This window comes from Arvicanthis niloticus, chromosome X (genome assembly GCF_011762505.2).
Source record: "Arvicanthis niloticus isolate mArvNil1 chromosome X, mArvNil1.pat.X, whole genome shotgun sequence".
In the NCBI taxonomy this organism is placed as follows: domain Eukaryota; kingdom Metazoa; phylum Chordata; class Mammalia; order Rodentia; family Muridae; genus Arvicanthis; species Arvicanthis niloticus.
Genome location: NC_047679.1, coordinates 26,782,137 through 26,797,419, shown reverse-complemented (window position 1 = coordinate 26,797,419; position 15,283 = coordinate 26,782,137). Strand labels below are relative to the sequence as shown.

The following is a 15,283-nucleotide window of genomic DNA, read 5'->3' as shown; positions in this document are numbered from 1 at the left end:
GAAGGAGGCCTAAACCTGATATGTCTGGACAGATTTCATCGTTAGTAGGTAGCTCCAGGCAGATGGCTGTATGTGCCCAGCTGTGTGTACTCTGAGGTGTCTCTGTCCACAAGGATTATTCCAGGAACTATGATGATGGTGATGATAATGATGATGACAGGAGTCATGGTTGCAGAGAGAGGAAGGAGATGATTACCCAGACAATGCCATGACAGCTCAAAGTGGACCCTGGGATGAGCAGGGCTTGCCTCTGCTATGTGTAAATGTGTGTGTGTATGTGTGTGTGTGTGTGTGTGTGTGTGTGTGTGTGTAAGGCCATGTGCAAGGGCTATACATCCAAATGTTCTATGTTCTGTAAATGTAATGTGTACAGTGCTGTATTGCCCATTTAAAGTGTGCTGCTGTGGTAGAATGAAGAGTGAGTTTGTGTGACATGGAGTAGACTGTGGATAGAATGATGTGTGACTGTATGTGTGTGTTTAAAGGGAAGTAGATTAAATCTCGCATACCACTTGTAGTACCTATCAAATACATATTCATTTTGAAAATTTTTTCTTCTGCTTTCATTGTTGCCTGTTGCAAAAAAAAAAAAAAAAAAAATGCCACCTTTACCCTAAAGAACTCTTTGAGCTAGGTTCTTCCTCAGAAGGCTGGGGTCTAGGGAAGGGCTTAATTTTCCATTGGCCACAGTTAGACAGGAGATCAGAGCATCCTCCAGAGTGGCCTGATTTTTACTTGATCATTCTTTTAACATATGATCCCATTTTATTTTCTTATGAGATGTTTTAACTAATATACTTAACTAATATAATGAGGTGGGGTTTGGTGGTAATCTAACCCAGGCTCTTGTTCATGCTAAGCAAGTATTCTACAACTTGAATATACAAACATTAAAAACTGAGGGTTGTGAGTGCATGCATTTTCTCCTATCTAACCATTCCCAAATCAGAAAAGAGTCTCGTTCCAGAACACCCCAAAGCATTCCTGAACCTCACTGTAGACAAGATCTTGTGAAAGCAAATGCTATTCTGACTTCTGTCTCCCTGGATTAGTTTTGCCTCTTCTATATTTTTATATAAATGGAAGCATGAAATATGCAGCCTTTGTAGCTAGCTGTTTTCACTTAGATAATGCATGTAAGTGTGTGTTGCTTGTGTTCAGAGTTTCTTCCTCTTTATTACTGCATAATGTCTTATTATATGGATGTATCACAGTTTGTTTATCCATTCTCCTGCTGATGGACATCTGGGTGCTTTCCAGTTTGGGGCGATTGGGAATAAAGCTGCTATGATTATTCTTGAACATGTCTTTTGGTGGCCATATGTAGAGCTGTCTTAATGTTGCCTGTGATATCATTTGACAAATATAGAGCTTGCAAAAAATAACCCCTTGCCAAAAATCAAACAGTAACAACAACAAAACCCCTGAATACCCAAGCAGGCTTCCCAGAAAGAAAGTCTTGAAAGTGACAACTTATCTCCCTTGGGAGACAAAACATTGCATGGGGAACAATGACAGCCTCTTTGGGATATAGAGCTCTTCTGAAAAACAGACATCATCTCTTGGGGTTTCAGTATTTATGGAACCACTATATACGGTGATTAATTACTCCTTGAGTGTACACTGGGGTCTTCGAAAGAGCCAGTAGTTGCTTCAGATTCCATGGATTGTGATTTGAGCACTGATGCCAGTGTTTGCTGATTAGATGTTGGATGCTTTTGCAGCTCTACTCTAAGACTTCAGGAATGGCCCTGAGGCATGTTTGGTCCATGTATAGGACAAGCAAGATGTCTGGTAGCTTTTGACCCCAGGTGCATCCCTCACCCAATGTTGTAATGGAATGTAAGACAAATGTTCCAGATTCTTACTCCTCAGATTAGAGAAGCCTGGGCTCCAGTGACCAGGAGCCTCACTGCCTATAACAGTTAGCTACTCATTGACACAACCAGGCTAGGCTATCTTCCTTTTCTGGCTTGGGTCCCTACTCTTCTGCAGGCACTTCTGGAAAGTCTACACTAGATACACTTGGATCTTAGAGTCAGCATTTCATTTGGGGGATCCCAGGGGATTCCTCCCAAGAACAACTATACTCCATCCAAGGAGAAATGTTCTCTGGCATGGTATGTGTATTAGTTTGGCTTGGGAAGATTGAAAATTCCATGGTATCCTTTGCATCATCTGCTCTGGGGTTAAGTTACCTCCAGGTATCTTTGCTGTAGAGACGTTTGTAGTTAGTGTCCTGCCTGGGGAGGCCAATAATAAATAGTATTTAATTTTCAAGCTACAATGAAGGCAGACAGGTTTGGTCCCACTGCTCCTTGTCACTGTCACTACCAATACTGTGCAAAATGGATGCATGACCACAGAAAAGTGTAAGGAAATGGAATCACTTAAGACATGGGGGATTAGAAAGGGATGGGAGGAGTGGGGGATTAGGCATAGGCATTGCTACTTAATAGGATTCTAAACCTAGCAAAAATACCTTATAAAGCAAGGACAAAAACTGTATCTCTACCATGAGAAGCATTTCCTTAGAAAAAAATGAGCAAACACAACCAAATAAATAGTTCTGATTTGTTGAAGGCAGACATCTTTGTCCCTTCCCTCTCTTCCTCTTTTCCTCTCTCCATTCCTCTGCCCTTCCTTTCCTCCCTTCTTTTCTTTCATCCCAACTTCTGTCTTTCTCTAGTTTCTTTTGTGAGACAGGTTATAATATAATCCAGAATGGCCTGTAACTCACTCTGTTCTATGGAGCCAAGGCTGCCCTCAAACTTCTAATGTTTCCTTTCTCCTTTTCCCAAGTTCTGGGATTGAGAGCATGCACTACCATACCCAACATTAGGACAGAAGACTCTAGAATGATTTTTTTCTCTTTCATTTTTCCAAGATGCAACTATAATGCAGATATGAACACTGTGAAAAATCACAATGCCTAAAGCAATTTGTCTGGTTCCTTTTAAATCTTTCCTTGAAGGAGGATTTTTTTTTTTCATATAATTTAAGAAAGGGGCCCGAGGAGAATAGTAAGGCTCAGGAACTAGGGATGTAATTTGCCACAATGTTTCAATGATTGGAGTCTGAGTCTATGGTTCTACAAAGTAAAGCACAGGGACCTATGTCCGTGTGGAACTGGGGCAGTGGAGGCCTACAGCATTTGGAGAGTGAAAGATGTCAAACTGCAGATATGGAGTTTTGTACACACTCAGGGCACAGCTGGATCAAGAGACCTATAGAGGATGGATCTGAGAGCAAAGATAAACCCAGGCTATAGAATGTTCAAAGGCTCTCTTTTGCCTGGTGTCCTCATCATCTGGGGCAAACTTGGAAACACACAAGCTGTTTAAATGATATTCTATTAACCTTTCCCCAGCGGCTGTAATTGCCTGGTCTGATCCAGCACAACACCATACACATGTTCTAATCTTTTTTTTTCTGTTTCACTGATTGCAGAATTAGAAGCATCCACTGTCTGATAAAAGTAGGTCACGGGAGTTCCTGACTCTGCTATGCTGCTAATAGATTTCTGAATGGCAGTACAGGGGTGCCTGAATGTGACATTTGAGCAGATGAACAATGGTGATTGCTCACTGATGATTTTGTACTTGAGTCATCCTTTTCTGCAACTTTCACATGTGTGGGGGAGGACTCACAGATTACAGGGGCTGGGGAAAAAATGAATGAGGTTTTGAGATGTTCATCTGAAAGCAAGTGAGTGCTTTTCTGGGGCTTTAATCTGTCTAGCACCCTCTTCCTGTGGTGTACACAATTCTGCCACTCACCTTTTCATATTGCTGTCTTCCCTGGGCTTCTTCCACCACAAACACTTTTTCCAGGTTAAGTGCCCAATGAACTGGCAGGGCACATCATCTCCTTTCACATCTCATCCCCCCACCTCTTAGGCCATCACGTAGGATCTGTTATTTCCCCCATTGCACGGTGCAGTGCATCTCCTGCTTTGTCTTCTCCTGAACCTCTTCCTTGCTCTTCTTTGCATCTTACTCTCTTCCCTCATTGTTCTAGTTTTAGAATACCGTTGTCCTCGCACACTGCATAGAACAGGTTTTTTATAATGAAATAATTGAACCTTGAGATTTCCCCCAGGGCAAAAAGGAAGTTGAGTCAGGTGATAAAGTCCTAGACATTGTCAAAGTCACCATATAGGTATTGGTTTTGCCAGTGACTATTTATATAGAGTAGCTGTGGGTAGCTCTCTTACTTGCTGTCTCCTCGTTTTTGTAAAAAAATACAATTTTGCTTAAACCACTTCTTTCTTTTAGCTCTACAAATGGTGATCATAATCATGTCTGACCCAAGCCTATTGCTTATGTGTGCTCATGTTTAATTTGAAACCTGTCAACAGTAATTACTGTACTCTCTTACTCAGAGCTACTCTGCCATTGGGTGTACTAGGATCCTAAATGAAGGAAAGGAATAAATCAACATAAAATGTTGTAATAAAATATTCTTAAATAACAACCAGGTAGTAAATTAACATATACATGACCTTTGAAATGAGCATGTACAGGGAAGTTGAATCCAGCAAATAGCTGGCTGAGTGCCTGCCCTTGACTAATAGGCTGAAAGATGCAGCTGCTAGAAAGATATTTGAAATTTGACTTTTATAAACTCACTCTCTCTCTCTCTCTCTCTCTCTCTCTTTCTCTCTCTCCATTTCCTTCATTTGACAAACTAATTTCATAGGGATTGACAGCATTGCCTTTGTCGAGCATGCATTTTACAAATGAGATTAAACAACTATCCCTCTCCGTTTCATCTAACTCAATTTGACAGCCAAAGCAGGTAGGTGGAATAATGTATTTCCAGAGGAGGTAAGAATGCTTTCTTTGGGGTTAAGTGACATAACTTCCTGGATCAGGGTTATAGCAAGCATCTCCTCTGTTGCTTCTGTTCTTTTGTTTAATTTTAAAGTATAAAGTCTGTAAAGTGAGCCAGTCTTAAGTGTACAGGTTAATAATAGTTTGCTAATATGTACATTTGTAAAAGTATCCTCCAAATCAAAACATACAACATTCCTGTCCACCAAAATGTAAAAGTTCACTTCCTAACCAATATACCTCTGTTGTCCCATCCTCAAGGTAGCCATTATATTGACTTGTAATAGAAAATACTTATTTTTGTCTGAATTTGGACTTCATGTAAATTGCATTGAACAATATTTGCTTTTTGTTTGGTTTATTTCACTCTGGACAATGTATTCTAGGCTTATCCATGCTATTGAGTGTATCAGTAATTTATTCTCAGTCATTGCATCTTGCTATATGACATAGCACTTACCAGTGGGCAACTAAGTTGGCTCTTGCCTCCATGTTTTCTTTTTATTAACTGGTTCTTTGACAATTTCATACATGTATATAATACATCCGGTCACATTGGTCCCTCCACCCTTTTTTATTCTCTCTACATTTTCTAGACAGTCTATGTAGAAGGACTCTTAGAAATAAGCAAGTATGATATGACTGTGAGCCTGCTTGCTCTAGACTAATGGGAAACTGCTCACCACTGAATAAACATGTGTGCTAGAGCTGGAGTGGTGGGACTGAATTAGGTTTTTTTCCTAAGACTTCAAGCCAGCTCCAGGATGTGTTGTTACAAATCTGAAAGAAGTGGTGAGGACCACATACTTCAGTACTTTGTCTCTTCTAACCCTGATATGTGACAAGACAGGTGAGCTTAAAGAACAGATGGCAGCTGATATGTGGAGGGTGGGTCTGCAGGCACCCAGGAAAAGAGAGAGAGAGAGAGAGAGAGAGAGAGAGAGAGAGAGAGAGAGAGAGAGAGAGAGAGAAACAGTATTTTATCTGGAATGCTCAGGTATCTGGCACCATGCCTGCCTTTGGGCAGATCCAAGGACACAGCTTCATTTTGGTTATCTTTGCTGACCATTCTGACACTTTACAGTTTCTGAATCCTGGAAATAAATTCTTCCTGAATCTCACAAGAAAACAATCTGGTCATGTGGTATGGCTAGAGTAGTCATTAGCCATCTGGCAGAATCTGGCACAGAGGACTACCCCTTCCTTCTAGCTATCAGATGAGGACAGCAGCTGAGAGTATGCAGATGTGTCAGATCTAGAAGCTCCTGAAAGGGGAAGACCAGGTATGCAAGTTGGATCTGGTGTTATGATGCTATAAGAAGGTGAAGTGTTTAACTGTGCCACTTTGTCTGGGATTGTCCTGGTTCACATACAGCAAAGCCCAGAGCCTTCCATGGGGAAAGTCCTCATTCCAAGACAAAACAAGATGACTGATCACTTTAGATAGGAAGCCATTATGCATTTATTTGTGTATTCAGTAGAATAAATGCTACTGTGCTTCTCTTACAGACCATGAACTTTGCCAGTTTTGGGGGATAGAATAGTACTTGACAAGGGCACAGTGATTCTCATCTTCCTTCCAGAAGATTTTCTCTAGAAAGAAAAAGGTGGAACTTAAAGAAATCATTCTAACATAGTGCAAAGCTTGCCTTAATAGGGATAATAAGGCAAGGAAGGCTTTAATTAAAGAAAAAACTACCAAAGTCTGTGTACATAGGTAATCAACACAACAAGTCCTTTCTCTCCTAAGCATACCCACAGAATGCTAGAGCTGAGAGTAAAAGCAACTCACTGCAAACATAGGCACTCTCACTGTGACTGTAGAAGAGGATGGGAAGATAATGAAGTTCACAGATTTGGTCCTGTGGATGCAATCCCTTTGTGCTGCTTAGGTCTCCAGGTATGCAGCACAGTTTCTTTTCCTGCTTTGAGAATCCCTGTTGAGTTCTGCAAAGCAGTCAGTATGTAGTGAACAGGAGTCTTTGGCATTGTCCATACCTATAAATACAGATTGACAAGCATGCCCTGGCAAACCTTCCACGTCTTTTCAGGTCATACAGATGAAGTGGATGGGGCAAGAATGATGTACTAGATTTAATAATTCAGTATGTTTGTAAACAGGGCTCCAGGGTTGCAAAGCTAGTGCCAGATTTTCTACATGCTGTGTTACAACAGAACATCATGTACTTCTAGATATCTTAAATTAATGGAGATGTACTCTTGCTTAAGAGTTCCTGTTATTGTTGATTTAAAGAACCAATAACCCTTTTTAATGCACTTGAAATATATGGCAGCTGTTATAAAGGCTACAAGGCCAATGTAATGCAAGCCGGCAGATACACACACACACACACACACAAAGAGAGAGAGAGAGAGAGAGAGAGAGAGAGAGAGAGAGAGAGAGAGAGAGAGTGTAATTTTAGAATAGTTTACTTTCCATTCAGTAATTACACAACAAAACATAAAGCCCTTTTCTGGATATGGATGAGAAGGCCCAGACTTTTAGTTCAGTGCCAAAGGCACAGCCAAGCAGGGCAAGTCTTCTATCTCAGTCTCTCTTTCTTTTCTTCTTCAGCCCAGGGGGTACTACTAATGTTTCCCTGGAAGGATGTGTCCTTTTATTGAGATCTGTTGAACATATAAGGATAGAGATGAGTGGGTGTGTTTTTTCCCCCAATAAGAAAGTTTTGTTGTTTCCATTAAGTGTTAGAAACACTGTAGATACGTTGGGTCAATTTCTTCTTCTTTTTCTACCTTGATCGCCATACAAGAAAAACAGAGATCCTCCCAAACATTCTTTTCCTTTGACTGGGAGTCGTCTGGGAAAGCAGTATCACACTAGTCTCTGAAGACTGATCCTTCCGGAATTGCAACTCTCATGCAGCTCTTAGCATCTGTGACAGGTGGAGGAGGAAGAACACCAGCCTCCCCTGGATGACCTCCCAGCTTTCCTCTGCAAAGAAGCAATAATGGAGGCTTATCCATGAGGAACGAAGTGCCTCTTCCCTTTACAGTTTCATGATGCCTTTCTTTGTAGCTTGTTCAGCACGGCTTGGCCTGATTTATGATTTCTTGCCATCTGGTTTATTTCTCTTGTTGTTTTGTATTGTTTTAAATCTACTCAAGGCCATCTTTAACTAGGTCTTTTTTAAAAAAAAAAATACGAATTAACAAAAGCAAATCATAGGAGTGTCATCTGAAGGTTAGGGATGAAAGAGAAGTTTAAATAGGACTCTGATCATCCCTGTGGAGTCCAGTAGCTAAAAATAAAGTTCCTTTTACTTGGCTGATTATGCAATAGAACACAGTCTCACATGTTAGTGCAGTGGAATGTAGCAGTTGTTGCTGAGAGAATTCTTGCCTGGGCTTTCTTCAAGGGAGCTCCAGTAGTTCTGTGAATAACTGATTTCACTCAGTTAGTGGTTGAGCACCCAGTGGGTGCAAGGAATGCTGCTAGGTACTTTGTGATATTTCTGAGTTTCAGCCAGGCCAAGATTTTTTCTTTTCACTTGGTCTGGGCTCAGGTTTTAGCCCATAAAGAAAGTCATGTCATTCTGTGTAAAAGCAAAATGAGGCAAGAATAAGACGAGGTGTGGGTTCTTTTAGAGGAAGAAATGGTGGGTTGTTTGAAGGAGAAGTGACTCTTTGGGCACTGGGTGTCATCTGTGTTCTGGAAAGTAATAAAATACTAGTGATCTAGATAACTATGTATAAACCATGTTCTTATGAAAACCATCAGGCCTGGCTTTCCAAGACAAAGAAATTCTGAGACAATTTTGGAAATGCATTTCCAAGAGTGGAATTCATAAATGGAATTGTACAGCCATTAGTTGCGCTGTTTAGATATAAGGTTGGGTGAGCAAAAGGGAATTTTACAAGTATGAATTCAAAGCTTTAAAATGAACTTGCCTAATCGGTACTAATGATATAGAGCATCTTGCTGGAAGGAAAACAAATCTCAAATCTAAAACTATTCTCTTGGATATAACAGAAAATGGAGCTTCAAACAATGTGTATAAAACATCTTGGTTAAAGATTTTGAAAGGCAATTAAGGATAGGAGCATGGGTTAGTAGCTAGCACTTTATAGGCTGTCCTTCACAATTTGGAAACCTTGTATAAAGATCCCTAGATCCATTTAATCTTAGAATCACATTTAAGGGGGTTTGGACGTGCATATTCCTGAACCCAATCTATATGGATTAGGTCTACTTTTGCATTTCCATGACAACATTGCTTGTCCTGTTTAGAAGTTTTGTTTTGTCAACTTGAGACTGCCTCTGGGCAGGAGGGACTAGCTATGATTCTGAGTATTAGAAAAGAGGCAAGAAGGCAGCAAGTAACTAGTCCTTGCCTCTTCTGCAAAGATTCTATAGAGCAACATAAAGTTCCAGTCTGGCAGTTCTCAGAGGCTCTTGGATGACTTCACCACCTTTTTCATTTCTTTTCTGAAAGATGGTCCCTACAGAACCAGGGTACTCCTCTTCATACTATTGACATTTGAAATGTTGCTGTAGGTGGCATAAGGTTGGGTGCTCCATCTATAAGATCTTCTCTGGTGTCCTCTACCCACCAGATGCCAGTAGAACTCCTCTACCCCCAGCTATGATACTGAAAAAATGTCACCTTGGTGTTGGATCAGACAGTGTTGCATCAGACTGCATATCACTAGCTTAGAATTATAATAGAAATAGGAAGGGGGAGAGATATGCTAGGAAGCAGTAACACTAGGTTGGGAGTATAGACAGGACACCCCAAAGTTCTCAGCTCCTTTTCTTCAGCCAGCAGAGATACCACCAGAAAGTAGTATGTAAAAATTTATGGAACTTTACTCCCCAGTGTGATACCACAGTTTCTCTATTTACACTTTTCCATGTCGTTCTCTTCCTTGTCTAGCCTTCGTACCCAGTTTTGTGGCTCTCAACACCCTATGTAGCCTAAGCCAGTGGTTACAATAATGGACTTTGGAGCTGAGGTTTCAATAAGTTCAAGTCTCTGCCACTAGAGAGCAAGTTCCTTATTATTTTCATGACTCAATGTCTTTACCTCTTTGTTGGGTTGTTGTTTATGTGGGGCGATTATTTTAAACATTTAATAGAGTTCTTGGCATGCAATGGGCATTTTGTTTAAGTGTTTTGTAAATAAAACAAAGAATCTTGATGGAAAAGATCTGATAAATGCAGTCATTCAACAATTGTTTATTGGGTGCTGATCAAGGCTCCACCCTTATCTTATAGTTGGTCTGAGGAGTTTGGCCACAGTCTCACAGTAACTGAAGTAGAGCTCTGAGTCATTGTTTTGTATTTTAAAGGGGATCACAGAGTTTACTGTCTCCCTCTCTGGTCTAGGAGCCACTGTGGGAGTAGTGCCCAGGGTGGGGCTACTATCTCCTAAACTGTGTCAATATCAAATACTCCCTATTCCAGTGGACATGCCATATGGCTTTAGGGCCATGTGCAGTGCTTCTTACTCATCCAAAGATGAGTCTTAATTTACACTGCATGAGTTCAACCTCCCACACAACAATGACTCAACTCTGGAGCTATTCAGTTATATTTAAGGTATATCAAACCCATTATTCATTTCATGCCATCTCTGTGAGAAATTCGAAGCATAATTTAAGTATATTCATTGGAAATAGTATGTTCTCTCACTCCCTTCCTACATCTGTCCCTTCTCCAAACAAGTATTCATCGAGTACCATCTATGTACCAGCTACTATTCTAGATGCTGGAGAGACAGTAAGGAACACGGCAATAGAGCTCTCATTCCAAATAAGGCAGTAAAGATGGAGCACAAACAGAAATCAAAGGAAAAAAATAGTTTCTCAATGTGATAGGCCCTGGAGAGAAGCCATGCAGAGAATGATGTGAGACAGAATGGAGATGGTTATAGAACTTTATCGAAGTAGGGGCTGTTTGGATTTCAGCTGTAATGTCTGAGGGAGATCCAGACATGGTGAGGGCATTACAAGTTCAATATACAGTCTGTGGACAAGCCCCAACACAGGAAAATCTTGGTTATCTTAGATGGAGAGAAATATTCTGCGCAAGAAAGGAAAGTCTTGGGAATGAGAGAGAAAGAGTTAAAGTGAATCCAGATCAGACTAGGCTCTGTAGGGCTGGGCATTTTTCCTAAAGTAAAATAAGATGCCATCAGAGAGCTTTATGTACATGAAGAAACTATCTAATTTATGTTTTTAATATTTTTAAAGATTTATTTTTTGTATTTGTATGTGTGTATGTGAATGTATGTTCTCTCTCTCTCTCTCTCTCTCTCTCTCTCTCTCTCTCTCTCTCTCTGTGTGTGTGTGTGTGTGTGTGTGTGAGTGAGTGTGTGTGTATCCAAGGAGACCAGAAGGTGGCACAGATCATCTGCAGCTAGAGTTATAGGCAGTTGTGAGCTACCTGACACGGGTGCTGGGAATCAGACTCAGGTCTTCTGTAAGAGCAGAAAGTGTTCTTAAATGCTGAGCCATCTCTTCAAACCCTGATTTATGTTTTACAAAAGGGAGGGAGTAGGAAAGTATGTTGAACACTGCTGACCTAAGATGAGGGAGAAGAGATTATCCTCAGTCCACATGGAGGTCAACTTGACCTTAGCAAGAGCAATTGCAAAGTAAAAGTGGAGAGCAGCTCCTCTCTGCCTTTCAGTTTCAGAACACAAAAGTACTATCAAGCTGCAGGCATTTGCATTTAATGTGATTGAGATGTCAACACTATTTCTTAATACTAATTTGGTCAGCTTTAAAAGGATGATTTTGTTTTTATTCTCTCCAGAAAAAAAATATGCTCACAATGATAGTGGCAATGCCATCCTTAGTATCCAACATGGTGCGACTATTTGCCATTTGATAGCTTGCCAGTGTGTCAGCTCTAGATCATTTACACACACACACACACACACACACACACACACACGAATGCACACACTGGACCTCCATACCAGCAATGATCCATGTTATAGAATGGCTACCTGGTACTAAGAGATGCCTGTGACTTACCTACTAACACCCCTTATAAACGCAAACACAGAAGGGCTACCTCAGTCTTCTCAGTGCTTTGATGCTTGTCTTCTCTGTTTTTTTATTTCCAAAGTTCACCCAGCTTCATAACCTTGGGTGAACTTTTAAGTCCAAGAATGGTAGGAAATCCCTCAGCATAAATCCTTGAAGGGGCATTTGACAAAACATATAGACACTCATTCTTGGCAGAAAGTAACTGGAGAGAAAAACATGTTTAGTACAAGTTTAAATATTAGCCTGCTTTTTATGCGGTCTTCCACAGCATTTTGGAACCCAGACATTTTTCCTGACTGATCATTCCCTTTGATTTTTTTTCTTCCACTGCTTTGATTTTGTAATACAAGAATAATATTTTTCTGGATTAAACTTCTTATAAGTAGCCTTACCCAGGAGATGTTTTTAACTTTAAAGATGATTCTATTTTCTCATAAGCACTGAGAAGAAAGTACATAAATATCTAATTGGTTCAGATGAGTTAGCTAGCTTTTGTTTTTTTAAAGACACAGCTTCAAATTTTCTTCTTCTTGATTCTAGCTCCAAATTTAAAGTCCTATTATTTTAATATTGTTGCATACACAATGAAGAAGAGCCCTCATCAACCTGCATGCTCTGGTCCTGAGAACATCACACTAATGCATTCATTGTACCTTCAAGGTATACTCAAAGGTGAATACATCCCATTTCAAAAAGCAAAGCTTGTCAGCACCTTCCAGTTAAATACCCATCTTCAATGCACTCACTAAGACCTCAAAAAGCTGATGCTTTTGTTCCTCTCAGCTGGCAGGCTTGAGTCATGTCATTAACCACAGAGAGGCACCTTCTTTTTGCAGTTAACTCACTCTGTGGAACTGATAGCTGTTCTGCTAAAAATCAGACATGAAGCCTTCCCTGTGGCTTCTTGTAACGTCTGAGTGGTTAACTGGCAGGGCTCTCCTGTAAGCTTTCTTCCAGCTAGAGGGATCTCTTGTCTTGGGCCATCCAACTACATGTGGGGTTTTTCTTTTAATGTTTCTTATTTAGTCTTTGACATTTCCTGCACGTATATGGTGTATTTTAATCATGCCCTTGAATGACACTCTCTAATCCTTCTCCTACTCCAGATCTCTTCTTCCCTACAAATTCTATTTTCATTACACTGAGTTCTTCTCTGAAAGTCTGTAAATCTCAAACTGTAATGTCCTGAAGGAAGAAAAGCAACTGTGGGCCATGCTTGAAGTAGTACCCCTTTACTGTAATCCAAGGGAAGTGAGATCATAGAACCATTATAACCGTTTGACTTCCCCCAATCCAGAGTCCATGTATTGCTCTGTAACCAGCATTTCAGATACTTAGGAGGAGGGGCAGCTATGGACTGCATTTTCTTGGGATGAATCAAGAAAGCAGATTTTCTGGGTCAGTAGGTATGACCACTTTCAAACTGCCCTCTAGAAAGTCCTTGCCCACTTTACTTCCTTATCAACACGCATTTGTTCTAGTGTGTTCCTCATTTGTTTACTCATGTTTCTATCCATTCCCCTGTTGATTCAACACCAAGGCTGTGTATCAGGTAATGGCAACCCAGAAACAGATGCATTAATCATTTTCTACCTAGGCTGGGGCTTGGGTTTTCTATTAGCCTCTCTTACAAGCATTGGGACTTTGTCTGGGTTGCCCAGGAACTGGCTAGGCAAGATAAGCCCTAGTTTATGAGTAGGGGATTGCGGGGTGTCCAGAACACAGAGAAGGATGCCTCAACCCTGTCTGCTCCTAGGAATGACCTGTAGAGCTTTCCTATATCCTGATTTCTAGTTCTATTGTGAAAGATTTAACTGATCTGGTCTGTGACTTAGGCATCCTGATCCTTCAAAATTCTGTTATCTAGTCTGTTGTATAATTACCAGGGTTGACATTCCCTTCACAATCTTTTCTTAGAGGACTCTGACTTAGTGAGCACTCTGCACTGGGCCTTCATCTACTAACCCTGTTCTTGACCTTACAACTTTTTTACTTTAGATTTGATGCTATTTGTTGTTTTCTCACCATCTTGCTCATGATGGACCTTGAGAAACCAGCCTATGCCAGGCTTACATTTGAGTAGGTTAACCATTGTCATGGAAAACTGTTGAAAAACATCTCCTTCTCATCATATTTATTGCTTATCTATAGTTTCAAATGTAAGCTCACTTTACTTAGCACTCCACAAATATGGTCCTTTGACATCCTATCTTTTATTACAATAATAACACACAACCCCATTACATGCTTACTTACCATGTGCCAGGAATAATTAATTTTAAGTAGTTTGAATATGTTGCTTCCTTCCCATTAACAGCCCTGGGCCATCCACATAGCATTATTACTCCTTGTACCTGTCAGGAAACTGAGATATCCAGAGGTTATGGGATTTGCTCATACTCACATAGGCAGCTGGATGCCTGCCTCCATCTCATTTAACCAAGTGCAGTCTTTGTTGTACAAATCAGGTTTTCTCTCTGACTTCTTACATTGTCTCCTTCAATTAGAACTATAGTGAAATGAGTGAGCATGCGCCTGCGAGCTCTGAGGGTGCCCGTAGGCTAACACTATGACATGGGGCTCAAAATAGAGCTTGGGAAGAGAATCAGTCATTGTACTGCTTAGAAGTTAATAAATAATTTGAGTCACTTTTGTTGTATCCATCAGACTGAGTTGTCTTGATCTTGTGAAAAAACGCTTGACAAATTAAAATTAAAACCAGATGGCTCTTACCAATGCCAATGGCTGTCAGGCTCTTCTGCCATTTGCACTGTCATATCTGCATACTTTTTGAATAGTCCTCAGGAAAAAAATAAGAAGCAAAGAAAAGACTGGGCTTGATTCCGAAACAGGTTGGATTTGTCTGTCTTTGAAAATACAAAGAAGGGCTTTTTGTCTATTTATTCTCCTGGGAGGAATCGGAGGCTCTTGGAAGTCAGTAATTGTGATCTCTTGAGTCATGATTTCTGCAGTTGTATCGGAGCCTGGTGTGGCTTGTAAGATGGAGACAGCACATGAGTCTGTTGACATGGACAAATCAGCGAGTGGAGGGGCTGGAACTACCTCTTGAAAGGAAGGAATTAACCAGCCCAAGAAGAAAACAGATTTGAGAAATGCATTTAGCCTGAAGGTTCAATAGGGAATGCAGGTCACATTTACCCAAATGTCTTTAGTCACGCTTCTCTCCTCTGTCTTTATCTCACACCCAGCTCAGAGTTTCAAAAGAGAGGGCAAAGGTGAATCTTTACACCCGTGCCTTTAATAGTTCCATCCACATCAGTAGAATGTGATCTTTTCAGCTTCTCAACTGACGGGTTATTATTAAAATACATGCAAAGTCATTATTCTACTTGTATATTTCTCAACTATTTTCAGCTTATCAAGACAGATTTCTGCTTCTGCCTTTGTGATCCTAGTACTCACCTCAAATT

The 15,283-nt window shown here is 40.5% G+C and overlaps 1 protein-coding gene across 6 annotated transcripts in view; it reads left to right on the top strand.

Annotated features, from left to right (window-relative positions):
• Rai2 (retinoic acid induced 2) overlaps window positions 1–15,283 on the top strand; it is a 59,329-nt gene that overhangs the window by 22,634 nt on the left and 21,412 nt on the right. For 3 of the 6 annotated variants that reach the window (XM_076919105.1, XM_076919103.1, XM_034486248.2), the window contains exon 2: window positions 4,702–4,800. The exons of the other annotated variants lie outside the window; for them this stretch is intronic. The gene's annotated coding sequence lies outside the window, so the exon portion shown is untranslated. The remainder of the gene's footprint in view (window positions 1–4,701; window positions 4,801–15,283) is intronic. 6 annotated transcript variants of the gene reach the window in all.